At 38.0% G+C, this 22746-nt stretch overlaps 1 protein-coding gene across 1 annotated transcript in view; it reads right to left on the reverse strand.

Annotated features, from left to right (window-relative positions):
- Positions 1 to 22746, reverse strand: part of OTUD7A (OTU deubiquitinase 7A) — a 414798-nt gene that overhangs the window by 197924 nt on the left and 194128 nt on the right. The window contains exon 3 of the mRNA XM_027851792.1: positions 10455 to 10594. The gene's annotated coding sequence lies outside the window, so the exon portion shown is untranslated. The remainder of the gene's footprint in view (positions 1 to 10454; positions 10595 to 22746) is intronic.

Raw genomic sequence — 22746 nt, forward strand, 5'->3', positions numbered from 1 at the left:
TTTATAAAATGACAGTATAAGACATGGCTGCTGTCTCTGAAGAGGCTGGCTGCTCTCCTTGGAACTGTTGTACTATGAAAAAGCCCAGCCATGCTACTCACATGCTACTCTACCTCTTGTACCACCAATATACTAGCTCCCTGACCCTCAAATGGGTAATTTCCTTCCTTCCCCCTGTGCTTCATAGCTCCACTTTATATTTTATTTTCTCCTATTAGAATGTAAGTTCCTGGAAAATAGAGATGGTCTTATTCTCTTGTTTTTTTTTTTTTTATCCACGGTGCTTATCACAATGCCTAGCACACAATAAATACTTAATAAACGCTTGCTCTGTCTTTTTATCTCTATCTATCTATCTGCATATCTATGATCTATGCATCTATCTATCTATGTATCTATCTATCTATCTATCTCTGGGCTATGATAAATATCACAATCAGTAGAAGAAAGGAAGATGAGAGCATTGAGAAGGAAAAGAGATGAGGAAAATATACACTCAAATATTTGCTGCCAAGTGGAGGTAGTTGCCAGCAGTGGTTCAGTACCAGTGACTGCATACTTACTCATTTCTCACACTACTATGCATTTCTGATCTTCAGGAGCTCCCTGGGGCCTCTTTGTAGGAATGCTTTTAATCTGTCTTCAAGCTGCTTGGTGACTGCCTCAATTCCATTACATAGAAGCAGGTTGAGAGAACAGTAATGATCATTCAGAGCAAAGCTCTCCATCCTTTGCTTTTCGAATGGATACTCTGGCCCCATCCTTTGATGGGGAGGGGAACTGGGGAAATGTTGCCTTAGTTTTCCCATCTGAACAGCCAGCTGTAAGAAAACTTGTTGATCTGTTTAGATTGCTTTACTCAATTTCTCTGAAAATGGTTGCCTTTGAGCTTCCAGAGGGATTAGCCAAGAGATAGTTCCGGAACTTTGGCCTCCTCTTTTGGGTTCACTCAAGTGGCCATTCCTCTCTGCCTCTTTGTGTCATTTGTTATGCCCCAGGAAAAGACAGAAAAAGAGCGGAAAGAAAGGAAAGGTGATTCTTTAGGTTAATTTAAGTATATCCACCATGTGTTTGCCTTTATTTGTATCCCCAGCAGTTGGTATAGTGCCTGGGACCTAGTAGCTCCCTCATAAATGTTTATTGATTTACTTCTTTGCTATCGACATATGGATAATGGTTATTCTCCCAGGAGGACTCAGAAAACATCTTTGTTAAATGATTATTGATAAATAGGTCCTTCTTCTTCAAGGGAATCCTGGAGTTAAATTTCCCACATGAGAGTGTCAGTATAAGGGAGAAGATGACTAGATGCAAGGGTGTGCTGCAGCTGGCTTGAGAACTAATTGTTAAATGTTCAGTGTGAGAATTTACACCTTAGAAACTGGAAAATGCTAAAAAACAGGGCTTTGTTTATTGTTCTGTTGATTGTCTCTCGATTTAAGAAAGTAATGGAAAAAATGTTAATAATACAATTTAAACTTAAAATTGGGTTGTGTGTGCATTTTTCCCTCCTCTGCTTGTTAAGCATTTGTCTTTATATCTTTGTCTAGATGGCATCAAAAAGTCTCTCTACTGGTTATTTCAACAAAATCAATAAATATCATAAGGAGGACCAACAGGTACAGAAGAAATCAGTTAAATAGGTCAAGGAACAGAAAAAATATAGGCAATCTGCAAAGAACATTACACCATATACGACAAATAAATATTAAGGTACAGAGTCTATTCTGACCTCCCAAGACAGTCACAGTCTGGTTCTACTCTAACCTTTCCACCTTCATCTCAAACCACATTCCTTTAGGATTCATCTGAGCCTTTTACCGAGTACAGGCAGTGTCATCACTTATGTTCTTGACTTCTCCTTTCCCTCATCTCAGGTAACACTTTCTCCATGAGACTTTGCTTAATATTCTTGCTATATGCAATATCTCCTACCTTACCCTCTTATCTCTCATAGCACTTTTATGCCCCTAATGTGCTTAACGTTTCCAAAGGATCATAGATTTGTAACTAAAAGGGACCTTTAAAGATCACAGAACTTTGAGGCAGCTAAGTAACCCACATGACCTAGAACCAGGCACAGAATCAGGAGTATTGGAGTTCAAATCTGGCCTCAGATGCTTACTGGTTATGTGACCCTGGGCAAGTCATTTAACCCTGCTTGCCTCAGTTTCCTCATCTGTAAAATGAGTCAGGGAAGCAAATGGCAAACCACTTCACTATCTTTACCAAGAAAACCCCAAATAGGATCATGAAGAGTTGGATATGACTGAGAAATGACTCAACAACAAAACCCAAGGTCTTAAGTCATCTAGTCCAATCTTTCTAATTTATAGATGAGGTTATAGAGAGAGGCTGTGACTTGCCCAAGATCACACAGATCAATCAACAAGTGTTTATTAAGCAACCACTATTTGCCATTCTCTGTGCTAGGTACTGGACACGCAAAGAGAAAATCAAAACATTCCCTACTCTCAAGGAACTTATCTCCCAGTAATGAGAGGAGTAATTGTCAGTGGAATCAGGATTCAATCCCAGGTCACCCAACAATCAAATCCAGCATTCTTTTCACTGAGCCCACACAGTCTCTTTTTCACCACAGTCTTTCATGGGCCTATTTTACCCCTTCAACTAAAGTATAAACTCCTTGAGGGCAAGATTATACGTATTATTGACTTGTATAGCTAACAGTCCCTTGAATGTAGAAAGTGCTTAGTAAATAACTGTTCAAAGTAAGAAAACTGGATGGAATGTAGGCTATTATTCATTCAGAAGGAGAAGAGGTGTCCCTGAAGCTACTAAACAACTTCAGAGGATATTGGAAAATCCAAAGGTCACATTGCCAAGAAACATTTTGCCTCTGTTCTCTTAAAATACTGGATCCATACGTCAGGAGAAATGTACTCCATATGTTTCTGTTCTTTCAAGTTTAGCTTATTAGGTTGTTCCTCTCCTCCTCTCTTTATTTTTTTAAAAGAATCTCTTCACAAGTTCTTTCCAGTCATCTATTAAATTTCATTAGCCTTAGCCATTGCAAATACCAGAAAGCTTCAGCTGCTCCAAGCATGAATTCATAAAATAAGCATAAACCTCGGCCCACGTTGTTGAAATAACCAGAATATACTGTTAAGGATTTTTTAAGGGGGGAGGGGAGAATTGAGGAAAATCCTCATAAAGCTTGGTACCTTCCCCATACCTTCTAGTTTTATCGAGTTGCTTGGAGGCATAGAGAGCTTAAGTCTTTCGACAGGGCTGGTAAGTTTGAACCAGTTAGTCAACAGTATTAGGTATTTTGTATGTGCCAGGTAATGGTATTTCAACTAAAGGCAAAATTAGGTCTCTGCCTAAAAGGAGTTCACATTCTAACGGTGGAGAAAGCACACAAACAATTATATGCATACAAGTACATAGACAGTAGATGGGAGGTAAGCTCAGGGAGCAGGTAACTAGCAGTGGGGGTTGGGGTGGGAGTGGGGGTAGGTGATGGGATCAAGACGGGCCTCCTACAGAACATCTATGGGAGTGAGCATGGAGGGGATACTTGAGCACTGGTCTTCCTGACTCTGCAGCCAGTTCTCTATTATATTATGCTACTTCGCTTCTAAGGAACTGGAACATTAAAACACAGAATTTTAGAACTTGAAAGGATTTTAGACATCTAATACAACTCGCTAAATTTGCATATTAGTAAACTGAGACTCAAGAGAAGTAAAGGGACTTTCCAGAAGTCATGTAGGTATATACAGTTAATGGGAGAGTCAGGTTTAGAATTTTACTCTTCTGAGGTGTAGTTCAAGGCTCTAACCCACATGAGAATAAACCAAAGCTCACTCTTTCCTTTCTTTCCTTTCTTCTTTCCCTCCCTTCTTCCCTCCTTCCTTCTCTCCCTTCTTCCCTCCTTCCTTCTTTCCCTCTTTCCTTCCTTCCTTCCTTTCTTTCTTTTTTCTTCCTTATTTCCTTCATTTCATTTCATTTCTTTCTTCCTTTCTTCTCTTCTTCCTTTCTTTCGTTCTCACAATGTTCTAACATAGGAACCTTTCCCAACCTGCTTTTTCTCTTTTTCTCTTACTTCATTTCCAGGATGAGTGTCAAAGCATTCAGATCTGATCAATTAAAGGGAATTTTCTAGCTAATGCTTACTACTGGTTGGCTGATTATTCCTAACAGATCTGAAGATGAAGCCCTTCTAATTGGCCATCAGTGGGCCAGGTTCCTATCTTGTATTATTTTTAGCCTACTCCTTGGGTCCCTGTGGGTAATCAAAGAAAGGCATTTTGATTTTGAGCCAAACTGGGGGTCAAAATGGGGTGAAATGCCATCCATCTTCTTTCCAGGAAGATCTGAAATTGAGCCACTATCTTCCAATAGACATAAAGCCTTCCCATAAATGATGTACTAAAAATAAATACCAGAGTAACAGGTGGATTTGTAGAGAGGGGACCTCAGAACCTCAGACATAGCCTCCATAAATAACTATACAGCTTAAAAAAAAACAGCAAAGCACAGCTGTCTTTATGTAAACTCCCAATTACATATTTTTTCTATATGAAATGACATTCAATTCAAATATTTTACATCCCCTAATCTAGCTTGCCATGACCACTGTAGGCCCAAGGGACTTCTTTCTACTCAGAACTCCTTCATTGACTACAACAGTGGTGTCAAATGGATCCTTATAAGCACATATTGGCTTAGAAAATAACAGATCAATATTATCTATGTTGTATTGTATTTTTTCATTATTAAATTTTATTTTTAATTTATGGAATAAAACAAGCATTTCCATAATATAGTACAATAAAAAAAAGATGATTGCACACGAAACTGCAAATCTACTATGTACAACTTGCTATTCCTTTCAAATATACAACAAAATTATCATGTAAATTTCTTTTTTTCTTCCATATCCCCTCACTCCACCCCAGCCTAAAGATGGCTTCCATTAGAAATATATATATATACATACATAATTATTCTATGTATCTATTTATCGGTTCCTTCTCTGGATGCAGATAATGTCTTTCTTCATATGTCCTTGTTGTATCGTATTTTTATTTATTTTGTTAAACATTTCCTATCTACATTTTAGTCTGATTTCGGTCTCTTTTCGTTGGTCTACACCATTTAATCAATCAATACACATTTATTTAGTGCCTGTAATGGGCTAAGGGTTAAGGATATAAAGATAAAAATGAAATACCTCTGCCTTTGAGGAGCTTACATTCTATGAAAGGAGACCAATAGAGGTATATACAATTACATAAAATATATAGACCAAATAAACAAAATAAATATATGGCAAATGAGGTGGGTACTAGCAGGTGGGAGATGGTATTTATCACATACTGCCACATATTTTTCATATATATATATATATATCCATTATGTATATCAGGATTGCAGTTACCTCTTGAATAGGCACTGGATTTGAATTCTTAATCCTTGAACCTAGTAGGGGTTCAAGAAATATCTGTTACTTTATCGTTCCCTTTCTTACTTTAAGTCCCAAGTCAAATGAATACAATCCAATTTGGATATGCTTACTTCGGTCAGACCTGGTTTTACTTAGGATATTAGTAATGGTGAAACCTTCAGTTATGTATTATGTCTTATTTATAGTAATTTTTATATTTTGATCAGATAATGAATGGATTTTCAAGAAAATCTCAAGCTTTAAATTGGCAGAGACAATAGAGATTGACCTTATATAGTCCTTTAATGATTTAAAAAAAAGATGTCATTTTTCTTTTTGGCAAACTGGACAGATCAAAAGGGTTAGTCCTTTCTCCAAAGAGTCAAAGTCTTCCCCAAGGAGAAATTAGAATACTTTTGGTTTCAAAAATAATTTCTAAGAACACTGGAAAGGAAATAACAGACTGATCTACTTCCATGTTTTTTTTTTTTATCTTTCCTTAGCCTGACATTAAAACTTGTCTTATTGTTTTTCCATTTCCACATTTTATATGAAGATCAATATGCCTAAATAGTTTAGCCTTAGGTGATATATACTAAAGATCCCCGTGTCCTCATCATAGGGTCTCTGAGATCGAGTAACTATAATGCGGGAAAATTTAACAACATAGCAAAAGTATCCAGGAGGACAGCTTGTACATACTTAGCTTTGCCAAATAGCATATTCTTTCATTTCAAAATTACATTAGCTTCCATTTATCACCTCCAATTGACTTTAGTAAAGTAAGGAAACATACTATGCCTGAGTATGAGTCTCCCATGTTTCTCCAAGAAAGAATAGAATAAATTTCGTCCATCATGACACTTCACAAAGTTTAACATAGGAAGTACAGCTCCCCCAAGTATTGTTGTGCCAAATATTTCTTCCATGAACATTAGAGGGAAACATATTGCTTTTATATACAAAAAACTACATATAATATGCGTGATATAAAATCATTCCTTTTAAATGCTGCCTTTGAAAGTTGTAGAAAAGCTAGATTTTAAGAAAAAATACTCTTAAGCTATTTTTGCTAAAAAAAAAAAACTCTCCTCTAAACCATTTTTTGAAGACCTAATCTCCTGCAACACAAGCAATGTTTACAATTTAAAACATGCATCAACTTGACCAATTCTTTCACTTAATTGTCATTCAAAATTTACTCAAGGAAGAATTTATTGTAATGGTAATATTGACCAAAGACAGAAATAGGATTTAATAGAGAAGAATCCAAAGATCATCAATCAAAAGATTATAAATTAGACTAATGTAGACAAGAAGACATGCCACTGAATTAAGGAAATTTAGCCTAATCCTATCCCATTCAAACAATCAGACCAAAGGATATTCAATGCAGTTATTTTACTTATCTAAACAACTGAAGCAAAAGTTAAGAGTCAGTTCTGCTTTGGCCTTCAACATCCATCTAGATAAAGGAAATGAACTGATCCTCAACAAATAACCAATTCAGCATCCACTGGGGTAGACATTGGGGATATAGGCCCAATTCAATAGGCATATGAAGTTATACCGAGTATATGCAAGGCATTAGAGACAGTTTAATTTAGTAGTCACTGTCATTTTCAGTCCTGTCTGACTCTTTGTGACCTATTTGGGGTTTTCTTGGCGAAGATACTGAAGTGGTTTGCCATTTTCCCCCTTAGTTCATTTTACAAATGAGGAAACTGAAGCAAACAGGGTTAAGTGGCTATTAAGTGTCTGAGGCCAGATTTTAACTCAGGAAAATGATCTTTCCTAATTGCAGACAGAGCACTCTATCCAATGTGCCACCTAGTTGCCCTGGTCTAGTGGAGAGAGAGCCAAAATCTTCCTTTTCAGGAAAAGTTGGGTTCAAGTTCTTCCTTTGATAGATACTAGCCTTCTCACCCTGGGCAAGCCACTTAATCTCTCAGTGGCCCCAGGCATTCACTAATACAGTAAATTGCAAAATAGTAGCTGATCTGCATTCATACAGAGAGCTTTCTACACCGGGGAAACCATAGGTCTGGACCAAATATGCAAGTTACTGTGCTCGGCATTAACTCCAAAGTGAAGAGGACATATAGTCCTGTTCCTTTCTTGTCATTAACTCATTCAGTCAGTCATAGTCATAGCCACAGATTTAGAGCTGGAATGGACCTTAAAGATCATCTGGTCTGACTTTCATTTATTTTAAAAAATGAAGAAACTGAGGTCCAGAGAGCTGAAGTGACCATCCCAAAGTTATACAGATTAAAATGTGACAAATTTGGTAGGTTAATCCTGGTCCTGATTCCACTATTCTTTTCACTGTACCTAGAGCAATCCCTTCACTGAAGACCGAATGGAATTCTTCAAATTAAAAGTCAGAAAAGCAATACTTCAAAAACTAAGCTGCCACAATGACAAACCCAACTGAATCCTTCCTATATGTCATGTCAGGATTCATTTTCTCAATATATAGCTGTGATCGAGTCACTTTCCAGGTCAAAAACTCCTCCTAAATCTTTGACTTGGTATTTAGGGCATTCTCACGTTCCGGCTCCAGCTTACCTGGCCAGACCTATTTAATGCTATTGCCTCCATGCTTCAGTACATTCTCTCCCTGAACATATCCTGAATTTTTTGGCCTCCGTGCCTATGTTCATGGCATTCTCTGTCCCCAACGTTGCCTTCATCAAACATTCTAACTAGCTGAATTCACCTTATCCTTCAAGGTCCTGCTTAAACACCATTACTTTATGGTAGCTGATCCCTCCAAACCAGATATCATTCCTTTGACCTCAAAATTCTCCTAGTACCTTGTACCTCTCTAATTCACATCCATACTCTACTTTAAGAGTATAGATAATAGATCTATACTTATATAGATTTATATTTATTTATGTAGCACTTTCAAGTCAACCATGTGTCTATCCCACAGCCTACCTTGTGGTACTAATATTAACATCCCCATTTTATGGATGAGGAAACTGAGGCTCATGCAAGGTAAAAACAACTTGCTCATGGTCACAATCTAGTAAATACTCAAGACAAGACTTGATCCCATGTTTTCTGACTCCAAATCCAGTGTTCAACGTACTCATTGAACTGTTCTGTCTCTTTTTGCACTGCATTTGTTTGTAGACAAACCTCAAATATTACCCTATTACAAGCTCCTCTATGACAAAGATTGAGGTGTACAGTGCTTAGCACATGACAATACTCAATAAATGTCCCTTGAAGTAACTGCAAATTTAAATTCTCTTTTTTAAGTTACATCCACAAAATGCAAAGGCAACTGAAATGTGACCAAAAAGGGTCACTTACACTTGAGAGAATGAATAAATAATAGGTTCACCACAAATGGGAACTGAAGTATTACCCCTGTCTGTACTGAACATTTAGTTTTTGAAACTCAGATTTGCTGATCTCATTAAGCCTAAATTGTTTATACAGAATTCAAAGAATCATAGGAATCAAAGAACCTCAAAAGGTTCTCCTCCTCCCAGCTCTAAGTTATCCAGTACGGATGATCATCTATTTTATTCTTGAGATCTCTAGGGAGGAAGAAGATGCCAGACCTCCCTCAATAATGTATTTCAAAGTTTCAAAGACCTTCAGTCATGACATTCTTTTTCATTTTTTGACATTCATCTTTCTGCCTTCATTTCAAGTCCCTGTGTCTTGTTCTGTCCTCAGTAGAGATGGGGAACATCTGGTTACCATCACTCTGATAACAACTCTCATCCCACTTATGCTACTGCTTATTTGTTTCTAAGAATACAATCATATGCTTTTCAAACATTACATTTCAGAGCAATTTGTAAATATGTTATTAGTTTATAAGTCTTTGTTATTCAAGTTATTTTGGAATAACTTGAACATCTTTTGAGCAGCAAACCCAATTACATAGATTTGTATGCACCACAGGTTAAGACATGTCTCTTTACACATAGATAACATGCTGTAAAAACTTGCTATTAGGTTTCCACCTAATGTTAATCTGACCCTGTAGAATATCCATATTTATGTTTGGAATAGTAATAGAGGAGTTGCCCTATATTTGTGTTCGAGATCTTTTATTGTACATTTGTTTGTATTATTTGAGGAATAAATCACAAAAATATTTTTTAAAAAAAAACAGCTTCAAGATAACTAGGTTGAACACATTCCAACAAGGTATTTTGGTACCATGTTCTGGGCCTTGATCTTTGAGAATAGGAACATGGCCCAATTCCCTTACATGTAAGGATTCAGTTTTATATCTGTACTAAATAATGAAGTTTGAAGACAGTTTTTGAAGGGAAAAGGGACTTGTTTTGCCTAGCCTGAGAGTGCAGAATGAAGTATAATGGGTAGAAGTTGGAGAATGTAAAATTAGGCTCAACATAAAGTAAATTTCCTAATAATCCAAAGTGGAAAGGGCTACCTCGGGAGATGATTTGTTCTCTCTGACTGGAAGTGATCGGTCAAAGTCTAGGTGACTAATTGTTGGGTATAATGTATCCAATGAGATCACGTAGCTATGAAATTCAGCTTGATTCTGTAAACTCAATGGATTAAAGTAGATTTAAATCCAGAATATTAAGTTTAGAATTCTAATTTTTTTTCTATCACTGGGCTAACTATGGAAGTTAACATTAAATTGAGATTAATGGGAAACTGGCCCAGAGGTAGAGAATGCACAACAGATCTTTAGGGTACCAAGGCTCAATATTTATTTCAAAAATAAATTGTTGTAACAACATAAAAATCCACATCTCAGAAGATTTCTTAGTTATGATCTAACAGAAAATAAATGGTATATTGACTGATTATGATAGTTTAATTCCAATACAATGGGAATGTTTCAAAAACATTCCCTGTGTGTTTCAGTGTATAACATTTTATTATCTACTTTGGAATTGATTTTGATGAAAATTTGGTCATAGCACCAATAATAGTTGTTGTAGCCTAATTACAGTTTCTAAAATGAGTTCCCAATAAAAAGGTGCTTACTTTACTGTTCACAAATCATCTACAAGTTATCCATTTGACTTACTTTTAACAGACTTCAACGTCTTCTGGAGGCATGTGGCAGTCAAGAATTATACTTTGTCAACAAGGTACTTTCCACTGTTGAAAATAGTCCATTTTTGCCACAATAAAATGTGTGGTGTGATAGCACAACCCCTGAGAATTCTGAAAAGGGGGAAAAAAGATAAGAGACAAAACTAAATTAACATGAAACACTATAATCAAGAATAATTCTGAAAATTAAAAATAGAATAAAAAATCTGTTGGCATTAAGATGAAGAATTTATCAACTCCCCTTCTCCCCTAAAAGAGTCCTTTTATTTTTAAATTGATCCAGATGTCAAAAGGTATCAGCTGTTTAAATGTTAAATGCCTGTTAAAATGTAGAAACTTATTCAAGTGATTCTATTGTTCAGAGTCACACTCAATGAATCTTGTTGAAAGGGATTCAGGCCCCTAAAGAAATCAAATTCTTCTGTTACAATATTTTATAAAGCATATACAATACAAGGATTAAAAACATATTTCAGACTAAGTGAACACACATTCCATATTGAGAACTATTGAACACAATAACTCTTCTTTCTAGGACTAGTTCATATAACCATTATTCCTGAAGGCAAGTTTTAATATACTGGTTATACCAGAAGCATTAAGAGGTAGCAGGCCACAATGGAAAGTACTGTACTTGGAGCCTGCAGAACAGCCCTTCACATAGTGCCTGGCATACAGGAAATGCTTAATAAAGACTTGCTGATTAACTGGTTGACTTCAAATCTTTGCTTTGTTACAGACAAGTAACAGTGGGCAAATCACTATAATTTCCTGGGCCTAAATGTCCTCATCTGTAAGATGAGGGAATTGTACTAGATAATCTCTAAGGTCCTATCTAGCTCTAAACTTATGTTCCTATTTATGTAAAAGAAAATGTTTCTTATAGAGTGGGAACCCAACAGGGCAGGAAAGCAAGAGAGGGAAATGTAGCTTAGAAGGAACAATCATTCTAAAATAAATAGGGCTCTTTTTTGAGATTGGGGGAAGGGCAATAGAGAATAAATGAGGATCTACCTCAAAGGCTAACTGTCTGGACCTGGAGTTAACTCAGGTTCTCAGCAATGTATTCTATTTCTTCTACAATAAAATACATATACTTCTTTTTGGCATTTAAAGGTTTTGACAATCTGGTCCCATGTGTCGTATGCATTACTCCCCATCTGGGCTACGTGTTAGTATGTTTCTTATGTAAGACATCCCACCTCTGCCTCCATTCCTTTACATATATTATCTATTCCTTGAATTCACTTTCTCTTGAAATCCTTGGAATTCCTAGTTTCCTCCAAGGCTCTACCTAAATACTATCTCCTAAATTAGTATCCTCTTCCACTGAAATTACCTTGCATTTATTTTGAGTTTACTTATTTGAGCACACATTGTTTTCCTCCAAAGGAATGTAAGATTTGAAGGTAAGACTTGTTTCATTTTTGTTTTTTGTATCTCCAGTGCTTGGCAATACTGGGAACTTGTTCAATGATAGAAATAATGGATTTTTATCAACAGGTTTCAGAGAACCTTTTGGAAGAGATAACCTAGGGATCAAGTACAATCAAGCAACTGGCCAACAGCAGTTGAATGGTTAATTGTGGACAAGGCATTATAGGAGATACAAATATGAATAAGGTCTAGTCTAGTCTCTGCCTTAAAGGGGCTTTTTATCTAGGTAAGAAAATAAAACACATACATGAAAAGATTGACTGTTTTGCAATTAAGAGGTGTTCAATAAAGTTTTAATTCTGACAAGTCATTAAGTATGGTTAAGAATAAAGATGGAACATTGTGGATGGGGTACTCAAGTAAATGTTCAAGGAGGGAGGTAAAGGAAATAAGGTTGGAAAGGAAAATTGGGATCAGATTGTGGAGGGCCTTCTGGAATCAGGTATAAACCAAGATTTTCTCTTCTGGTGCCAGCAATAATCATCCCAGGAACAATATACAGTAGTGCTTTCATTCTTTGAAAGTTTTGTTATTGTGAATAAGTTAATAAAAACAGGACTGCCTTCAGATAGGTAACTATTCTCCCATTTGACAGGTTTGAGAGCTGAGAAGTGGAGAAGATCAGTGACATGCCCTGGCCACATCACAAACCAGTTGGTAGGGAGAAATTACTGACCTAGCCTCTGCAGATTATGTGACATCTTCCTGTGTCTCTAACTCTTAATTACACAGAGCCTTGAATGGAATCTGTGGCAGAGCTATAAGTAGAAATACTTTTACCTGAGAAAAACAGTTGGAGGAGGATGACTGTGTAGAAAATAATCCAATGTGAGGGGAAAGGGTGGCAACACAGAAGATGTGTACTTGAATCAGGAGAGGAAGTGACCCATCACCCATGGGGCTTAGCAAGGAAGAAGGACCCTAGGAAAAGGGAACCATGATGACTGGACCCTAGGAGTAGCAGTCTGGGCTAGGGCAAAGACCATAAGACAACAACCAGGAGAAGGAGTCTTCCTCATGTGTGTGTCCAAGGGCAGCCTCAGTCACTCTTCCCTAGTTTCAGTTCTAACCTGCTCCATGTTAGATTCATTAACCTAGAAAACTGAATTCTTTCTTATTGGCTATAAGAGGGGGTTGACAATAAATGGTACATGAAAACAAAATTCAGGATGGCTCTTCTATCCTGTCTCCCAGTTTCCACTTTTAATGAAAATGCATACAATTCAGTTCATGCCAAGGCCCTTAGGAGAGTGGTGAGATCCTGTCTTTTGTCAGAACTGAACTACCTAGAATCACATATCACTGATGGAGCATAGGTGAGTAATACAAATGTTACAATGAAGCAGGAAGGAAAACAGGCAGGGAACTGCCAACAGAATGATTAATTCCAAGCACTGAGAAAGTATTGACTGAGATCATGGCAGCCTTTCCCCAAAGGCTGAGGCTATTGTAGCTCGTATAAGTAGCTGGCAGCCATTAGGAACATCTAAAACCACGTGTGAAGGGCAGATGGAGGGAGACGAGGTCTGTTAGTTAAGGACTGTGGAAAGAAACAGGCAGGTGTGGGATATCACAGGTAATCATTACACAACTTGCTGGCCATTCTGGTGGTAGCTGAGCAATGACATGCTGGATGACCTCCCCATGAAGTATGCCCTAAATCATATTTACCCACTCCTGGTCTTGACCAGTTCCTAGCTAGTCCTTGCTCCACTGGGCTTGAAAATCAGTGGAAAGAGCACTTGATTTACAGACTGAAGATTAAAGGTTGGAATCTTGGCTCTGCCTCTAATGCCAGCTATGTGATTTTGAGCTACAACACTTAAGCCCTAAGCTTTGGTTTCCTTATCTACAATAACTCTACGATTTCTATTGAGCATTAAGGTTTATAAAGCTCTTTCTTCAATAGCAACCCCCTAAGAAAGACATTCTCCACAAAGTCCATTTGCTCATGGTCACATAGGAAAACTCAGTTTTGGAACCAGGATTTGAACTCCTATCTGCTGCCAAGTTCAGCCCTCTTTCCACTACCCCACTTTGTACCTATCTTGCCTAGCCAATCAATAGGATTATGGTTAGACTGAAAAGAAATATGTAAAATATAAGTGGAAAACATATGAAAGGACTTTGAGAGCCATAAAGTACATTAAACATACGGCACAATCATTTTTTGTTAGTACCGAGAAAGAGAGGAAAGAGGGAGGGAGACAGAAAGAGAGAGAGATAGAGAGAGAGAGAGAGAGAGAGAGAGAGAGAGAGAGAGAGAGAGAGAGGAGAAAAAGCAGACATTTATCCAAGAAGCTGCATTCTTTATGGGGGCCTCATCAACCTTATATCTAGTGGCTGAGGATTCTAGTTAGATTCCTGGGCTGCCTTATGGAGAATCTGTCTGTGCCCCAGGACACAGAGGTCATTGGCAGTCCTTCACATTTGTCTTCCCTGCTTTTCTAGTTAGTAAAGCACATAACTTCAACTTTCCTTTTTTTGTGCTGAGCTCCTGAAAAATAGGCAAAGGACTGGCTTTCAGCTCTAAGAACTTTAGCTATAGCCAGCCCTAATGCAGGTAGTGTTAAGGGCCAAAGCACATGGGGTAGGAATGAGGAGACCTGGGTTCTTGACTTGGCTCAGCCATTGGGCAATTGTGAGAATTTGGGCAAGTCATTTCAGACTTCTGGGACTCAGTTTTCTCATCAGTCAAATGCTAGGGTGGAATGAGGTCTTGAATGCACTCACTAGTTCCACAGGATTCTAGGACTCTTGGATGAGGCAATATGGTCTGGCATTATGGAGGCAGAACACAGTGGAAAGACCATTGATTCTAGAGTCAGAGGGTTAAACAAGGGTTAAAATTCAGACTCTGATACTTACTGTCCATAAAACTGTATACAATTCACCTAACTTCTCTAGAGTCTCAGTTTCTTCAGATAACAGCTAAAATTCATGTAGCGCTTAAAGGTTTGTTAAGTACTTTAGATATAGTATTTCCCTTCATGCTCACAGCAATCCCATGAGAAATGTAGTATTACCATACCCATCTTACAGATGAGGAAACTGAGATCCAAAGCATTAATCTAACATACCCAGGGTCACATGCCTAGCAAGTGTATGAGGCAGATTTTTAATTCAGGTCTTCCTGAGTACAAGTCTAGCACTTTATCCCCTATGTCACCTAATTACCTCATTTGTAAAATGAGGGGCATGGGTGAATTGGCTTCTGAGGATCCTTCCAGCTCTAGAGATGTAATCATATAATACAAATGAGATGTCAAGCTTCAGCCCAAAAGTGGGGCTGGGGAAGTCTCACCACCAACCAGGCTAACTCAGTACCCCCATGAATATTGTAGTTAACTTTTAACAATACAAAAACCCAAACAGAATAGTCTGGTATCATCAATGCCAATCAGCTCCCTGAAGACACTCACTTTGTAAAATAATAATACTTCCTTCGTGAAAACTACTAAACAGCCATGATTTTAATGGTGTGAGGACTTTGCTCCATGAAAGAAGAAGGTTGGATGAATTTCTATGACCAAAACCATTCATTGCTGGTGGCCAATCTGGTGAACATCTCTGCACTTAATAGACTCAGTGTGGATAATGGATAACTAATTCCCTTATTAGGATTGTAATGATCACTTCTACTATATAATAAATAGGCTATGGTGGAGAGGAGAATGCAAAGATTTTCTAAAGGCTCTTTCATGATGCTGCTGGGCTGATTTACTTTAAACTTTTCCAGTCCTGCCTGGGACACTTACCAGTCATATAATCCTGGGCAAGTCACTTAATCTCTGTGTGCCTCAGTTCCCTCATCTGTAAAATGGGGATAATAATATCACCTACCTTAGAGGGTTGTTGTGAGGATCAAATTAGAAAATATATGCAAAGTCCTTGGCAGATAGTAAACTGTTTTTATAAATGTTTGCTATGATTACTATTTATTTAAAAAGAAAAAAAGTAGGTCTTAAAGAATGGATGACAATGCCACCTGAAAATTATAAGAGAGTAGGAAATATTACAATAAAAAGGCCTTTGGTTTGCACAATGATTATCTAGAACTGGGACACTTAATCCTTTTATGCCTGGAATCTTAAAGCCCAAGCTTTGGTTCAACTGACCTTAAGCTCTGGATGGCAATACCAAGTTAGAAAGGCTTCCAGGATGGGCCCTGTGTATACCTCTTACCTGAGAACCAAGCCTCAAGGAAAGAAAAGGCAGGTTGTCCAAAGGGGAATGAATCTGTAGCCTCCTAAACCCTCAATGAATGTCTACCAATTCATAGAGAGTTTCTGATCTGGGCTAGTGGAGAGACTATGGTATAATGGAAAGAGTAGTTGTTTTGCAGTCAGGAAACCCAGGTTAAGATCTTCCTTCTGCTACTTGCTACCTATGTGACTTTGAGCAAAGGTTAAGGCATTTAACCTGTCTCTGCCTCAGTTTCCAGTTAAATAAGGAAGTTGGACCAGATGAAGTCTAATGTCCCTTTTGCTCTAAGTCTGATTCTATAAAATATAGCCACACCAATGAAATAATGGTTTCTTGAAGAAATGAAATATAAGATGCCATTTTGGGAAGCACAGAAACCACAGTACCTTAGGGAAAGTCTGCTTTCTTTGTTTAGATTCTCATTTTACCATGTCAGGACAGTTGCTGCTCTATTTTCTTTCTGCTTTCTACAAAGCAGCCTTGGCCACAGTAGAGAAACAAACTTCCAGGGGATTCTAACTCAATTCTGAGAAAGGACTACAATTTATTTTTTAACAAGGGAAGCCATCCTATAAGGACCGTGCGCTACAGAATGGGGTCTATCAATGCTATCGGTTACAGGATTTATGTCTGCCATTCATTTAAACAACAACAACAACAACAACAACATGCTATGTGAAGGTCAGTGAGGATGGAGTCAAATAATGTCCTTCACATCAGAACTTTTCCTAGGCAGAAATGCTAGAAAATTGCTATTGATTGAAAAACAATTTCAGGAACATGAAGCACAGACCAAGTCCTTCAGCTAAAGCTAAAGAAAAGACTAATGGTTCATATTTGCTCCAATCAAGGGAGGAACAATGGATTCTAAAATACAAACGGACCATATTAGGCTGTTAAAGTTTTCAAGAGGAAAGAACGTGGCTGGATTATATTCAATAATGCTGGTGGCAACATAACCCAAAAGGACGAAAAGAACATTTTATTATACTTCATCTGAGCTGCTGAACATAATGCTTCTTGAACTTAGTTTCCTTTGACTTTGTAAGAGGGACTAGAAAGAGGGGTCTAGAACAATTACAAGCTGTTCATTCAGGAAGTTTCTGAGTATGAGTTATATTAAAGTCTAGGGAAACTATTCAGAGGCTACTCCATACTGAAATGGAGCAATAAAGCTCTTAGGAAAAACATGTAAGTCAATAGTTAAGATAGAGATGAAATACACATCTGGAGCATTCTCAGGATCTGAATGAATTGGGAGAGACTAAGGGTACAAAGTACTTAATCCTGTTTGCCTCAGTTTCCTCATCTGTAAAATGAGCTGCAAAAGGAAATGGTGAACCATTCCAGTTTCTCTGCCAAGAAAACCCCAAATGGGGTCATGAAGATTCAGACGTGACTGAAACAACTGAACAACAACAAAAGAGTGCAAAGTAAGATCAGTAAGATCACAAAATCTAACAGCTGCCAGAGGTCGCTGCCTGGATGGAGTTCTTCATCATTATATGGAGCTTCTCCAAGGCAGAAATGGAAACAGGGCCTGGGACAATTCTTCCTGAGTTCAAAGCTGAATCCAAGAAACTCAGAGCCCAAGTGCAAAACAATCTATTTATGCTACAATATGATGAGAAAATGAAAGATAACAAAAGAAAAAAGCATTGTCTGATGCCTAGAGGCCACAAGGGTAAAATTCCTAATGAAGCCGACTACTGACTAACAAGGCTACTCAGGCACCCAAATTCATTGGCCTTAATTTTTAATTTAGCCTACCCAATCTTAGCTCTCTCTTATAATCAAGCTGATCCATTCGCCATGCACATTTCTGTCTCTTGTCCACATTGACAACTGTCACACTCTTGTGTGAACTCTTCCATACCTTATAATCTATGCCATAACTGTAGTCACTTTCATAACTTATAGTCTATAACTTACAGTCTATCCAGAATTTAACACATAACTTATATTCTCTTCTAAATTTTTTATGTGTATTAGTTTTCTTTTTCTAGCTAGAATGTAAGCTTTTTCAGGGCAGAGACTGTCTCCTGTATCTCCTTCATAGTATCTGGAACCAAGCTGGGCACATAGCAGTCTCATTGGATACTTGCTAACTCACTGATTCTTAGCTTATTTGTCTGGCTTTGAGGCCTCTTTTTTGTTTGTTTGTTTTGTTCTTGTTAGTTCTCTGGGACCAAGCTCTTGACCTTGTTTGTTCAATTCTATTCATTAACAAACATATTCTGAATTCATTAAAGAGACAGGAGCTGCAAGCTGCTGTTCTTTCTCAGGATGATGCCAATGGTAGCTTGCGAATGGCAGATCCGAAAACAAGATATGGTCATAGTTGCTCAAGTTTATGATAAAGCAGGGGTCTGATTACATAGGACAGAGTACAAATGGCTATGAGTGCAGGGATGTCCCCTAACTCCAGAATCTGCTGCTGAAAGGAAAGGCTCTTCTCAGGAAGTATGTAGCTGATAAACAGCATAGGGCCATAAACAAAACGGATGAGGCCCCCTTTGATGGACAGCCCAGCTTCTTGGGTCAGTGTCATGTTCACCAATACTTTTTGTCTCCTCACTATTTCTTTTTTTTCCCATTTCTTATTTTAAAATTTTATTATTTGTTTTTAACATTCTTTTTGAATTTTGAGTTCCAAATTCTTTCCCTCCTTCCCACCCCCTCCCTCACCCACTTAGAAGGTAAGAAATATGATATCAATTATACATGTGAAATCATTTAAAAGATATCTCTATATTAGAAACATTTCCAAAAAAGAGCAAGAAAAATAAAGAAAATGAGAAAAGTATGCTTCAGTTTGCACGCAGAGTTCACCAATTCTCTCTCTATAGGTGGATAGCATTTTTTCATTTTGAGTCCTTTGGAATCGTCTTGGATCATCATATTGGTTAGTCACTATGAGTTTCAAAGGGGGAAATGAACAAAAGGGGAAAGGAATAACAAATCTAGTCCTTCTTATACTTATTTGCAGTGTTTGAGGTTAGGAGAAGGAGAAATCAGACAAACATTCTTTTCCTTCTTTAAGGAACTTCAATTCTATTCCATCACTTTCAAGTGGGTTAAAACTATGCCCCAACAACCAAAGCACCTGCTTTCATAATTTTCTGCCAGTTGGACTCAGTCCTGGAAGTGGTCAGCTGCAGGTAAACTTTTCTGATGGAGCTAGGAGAAGAGAAGCTTTGGGTAAAAAAGCAAAATGAAGGGCTAGAAAGAAATGGGTCAATTAAATAGGAGGGAGCACAGAAGCCTAGGGCTGCAGAGTGCTTTTGTTCAGAGCAATATGAGCAGAACCAAGAGAATGTTATATACAGTAACAGTTATATTGTTTTAAGAACAACTTTGAGTGACTAAGATATTTTGACTATTATAAAGATCCAAATTAACTACAAAGGTCCTATGAAGGAACATACTACCTGCATCCAGAGAAAGAACTGATAAATAGAAGTATGTATAGAATGATTTTACACACACATACACACACATATTTGTGTCTAATGATAGCCATTTGGGGGGAGAGAAGAAAAAAAGGAAAAAAAAGTTACGTGATAACTTTATTACATATTTAAAAGGAATCATAAGTTGTACATAATAGATTTGCAGTTTTGTGCACAATCATCTTTTCTTATTCTACTATGTTATGGAAGTGCTGGTTTTATTTCATAAATTAAAAATAAAATTGTTTTTTTAAATGGCAAGAGAGGCCCCAGGACCAAAGCCACATTTCCTGAGGCAAGATCAAGAAAAGTCAAAGTAAGTGTTGATAAACACGTGGAACATTTGTCTAAAGAATGGCACCAACAGCACCTTATAAAGCTCGGGTCAATGAAATGGCATGAGCTGCAAGCTGTATGTGGCTTCTAAGGTCTTCCAAATAGATTTTCTAGCTCTTTCCACTCTTCGTTTATAGTGTTTCTTTTTTTCCCTGTTATGGAAAGCCCAAACTAATCAGCAGTCAAGGGAGAGAAAATCAAGGCTGGAATACAGGATCTTTTCTAGGGTTTTTTTTTTTTTCTGATTGTAGCTCAGCTTATTTGTCTCAATACGACTGACAGATTAATTTTCCTTAAATCCTGCTTTATCATGTCCCTGTCCTGGTGATAGATGGTGTTTAATTTCTTAGGACAAGCCTGTCAAAGTAGAGAAGGCTCATCACCAGGAGATTCACCATTAGTTGCTTCCCATTGCCAATTTCCAGTATTTTCCCCTACCTTTATAACACATCAACCTCTCTTCCTTTAAGGTCCATACTATTCATATCTACCACTCAATCAAAATATTGTTAGCTGTTGTCTACAGACCTGCTCATCCACAGCATGACCTACAGTCCCTTGACCTATCAATTATGTCCCAGGCCATCTCCCCTCCATTAATTACTTTCTCCTCTTTTCCTCATCTTGAACCCCTGGTCAACCAATTCAATTCTACATTGTCCTTTCCTCTTGAATCCCTAGTTCCCTTATCATATTGCTAATTAGGGCCAGTCAAGCCTCAGTCTTGGATCACTCCCATCAATTGTCACCTTTGCTCCTACACATATGCTGCTGAATGAAAATGGAGAAAAATCATTCTAACTTGGTCCACTACAAATTTATGTATACAACTTCAACTGGATCCTCACTGCTGCTGGGCAATCCTACTATGCCTCCCTTATCAACTCACTATCCCACATTCTACAGTGGCTCTTCCTAACCTTTTAATACCTCCTCAAACATCCTAGGGCTCCCCCTTTGCCCACTTTCTCAGCCAAGAACCTTGCCTCATAGATTTTACAGAAAAAAGTGACGCTCTTCACCATGAGCTCCTTCTCCCCTCTTTTTCATCTTCTATCACTCATATGCCTTCTGTCACTTCTCTCATATATAAAGTGGCCTTACTTCCTACCAAGGCTAACCCCTTTACTTCTTCAAGTGATCCTAATTCCATCCTTTCTCCTCCAACAGACTGCCCTCTCTGTTATCCCCACTCTATCACTTATTTCCAAATTCTCCCTGCCTACTGGTTAATTTTCTTCTACTTAGAAACATGTCCATGTCTTTCTCATCCTGAAAAAAAATCCTCAGTTGATTCTCCCATCCCCACTAACTATTGCCCTCTATCTTTTCTGCCCTTAGTGGTTAAACTCCTTGAAAAGGTCATGTGCAATAGGTTCCTCTATTTTTTTCTCCTCTCACTCTTGAATTAATCCCTTACAATCAAGCTTCTGACCTTATCATTCCACTGAAACCACTCTCTCCAAAATTACCGATCATCTCTTAATTGCCAAAGCCAATGGCCTGTTCTCTATTCCCATTATCCATGCGGTCTCTCCAGCCTTTGACACTAGTGATCACTCTTCCTTGATACTCTCTTCTCTCTAGGTACATGACTCTCCTGGCTCTCCTCCTAGCTATCAGATCCTCTTCTGTCTCCTTTGCTTGGTCCTCTTTCAGATCACTCCCTCTAACTGTAGGTATCCCTCAGGGTTCTGTCCTGGGCACTCTTCTCTTCTCCTTCTATATTTCTTCATTTGGTTATATCATCACCTCCCATGGATTTAAAGCTACCTTTTCTGCCTAAAACTCTCTGCTGACCTCCAATATCACATCTCTAATCAGACATCTCAAATTGAATGACCAGTAGATATCTTAAACTTGACATGTATAAAACAAAACTATCTTTCCTCTTAAACTCTCCGCCATCTTACCTTCCCTATTACTATACAGGGCAACTCCATCTTCTACTTCTTCAGGCTCACAACCCAGGAGTCATCTTTGATGCTTCATTTTCTCCCACCTCCCATATCCAATCTCTTTCCAAGGACTTTGCAACATCTCCCAAACATGCTTCCTTCTCTCTCCAGTGTCACTGTCACAACTCTGCTGCAGTCCCTCATCACCTCATGCCTGAGCTTCTGCAACAGCCTGCTGATGAGTCTACCTGCCTCAACTCTCCCCATTCATCCTCATTTCAGCAATTAGAGTGATTTTCCTAAAGCACATGCCTGGTCATGCTATAACCCTACTCAGTAAACCCCAGTGGCTCCCTATTGCTTACAGAATCAAATACAAAATCATCTGTTTGGCATTCATAACCTAACCCCTTCCTACCTTTCCAGTCTTCTTATATCTTACTCCCCAACACATATTCTTCAGTCCAGTGACACTGGCCTCCTGGCTGTTTCACAAAGAAGCCACTCCTTCTCTCTGCTCTGAGCATTTTCTCTGGCTATCTCTTTTTCCTGGAATACTCTTCCTTCTCTGTTCCTCCTACTGACCTTCCTAGCTTCCTTTAAGTCCCATCTAAAATGCCTTCTTTTATTGTAATCCTTCCCCAACTCCTCTTAATTCTAGTGCCTACCCTTTGTTAACTATTTCCTATTTGTCCTATGTATAGCTTGTTCTGTATACATTTGTGTGTAGGTTGTCTCCCCCATTAGATTGTAAACTCCTTGAAGGTAAGGACCATCTTCTGCCTTTTTCAAATCTCCAGTGCTTAGCACTGTACTTAGAACATAGTAGGAGCTTAATAAATGTTTATTAATTGAATGACTGATAGTTGATGAGTTATATGGTCTTGAAAACCCATTAAACAAAGGATAGAGGCTGGGTTTCACTACCACAGGG

Source organism: Vombatus ursinus, unplaced genomic scaffold (genome assembly GCF_900497805.2).
Source record: "Vombatus ursinus unplaced genomic scaffold, bare-nosed wombat genome assembly UNPS02009205.1, whole genome shotgun sequence".
In the NCBI taxonomy this organism is placed as follows: Eukaryota; Metazoa; Chordata; class Mammalia; order Diprotodontia; family Vombatidae; genus Vombatus; species Vombatus ursinus.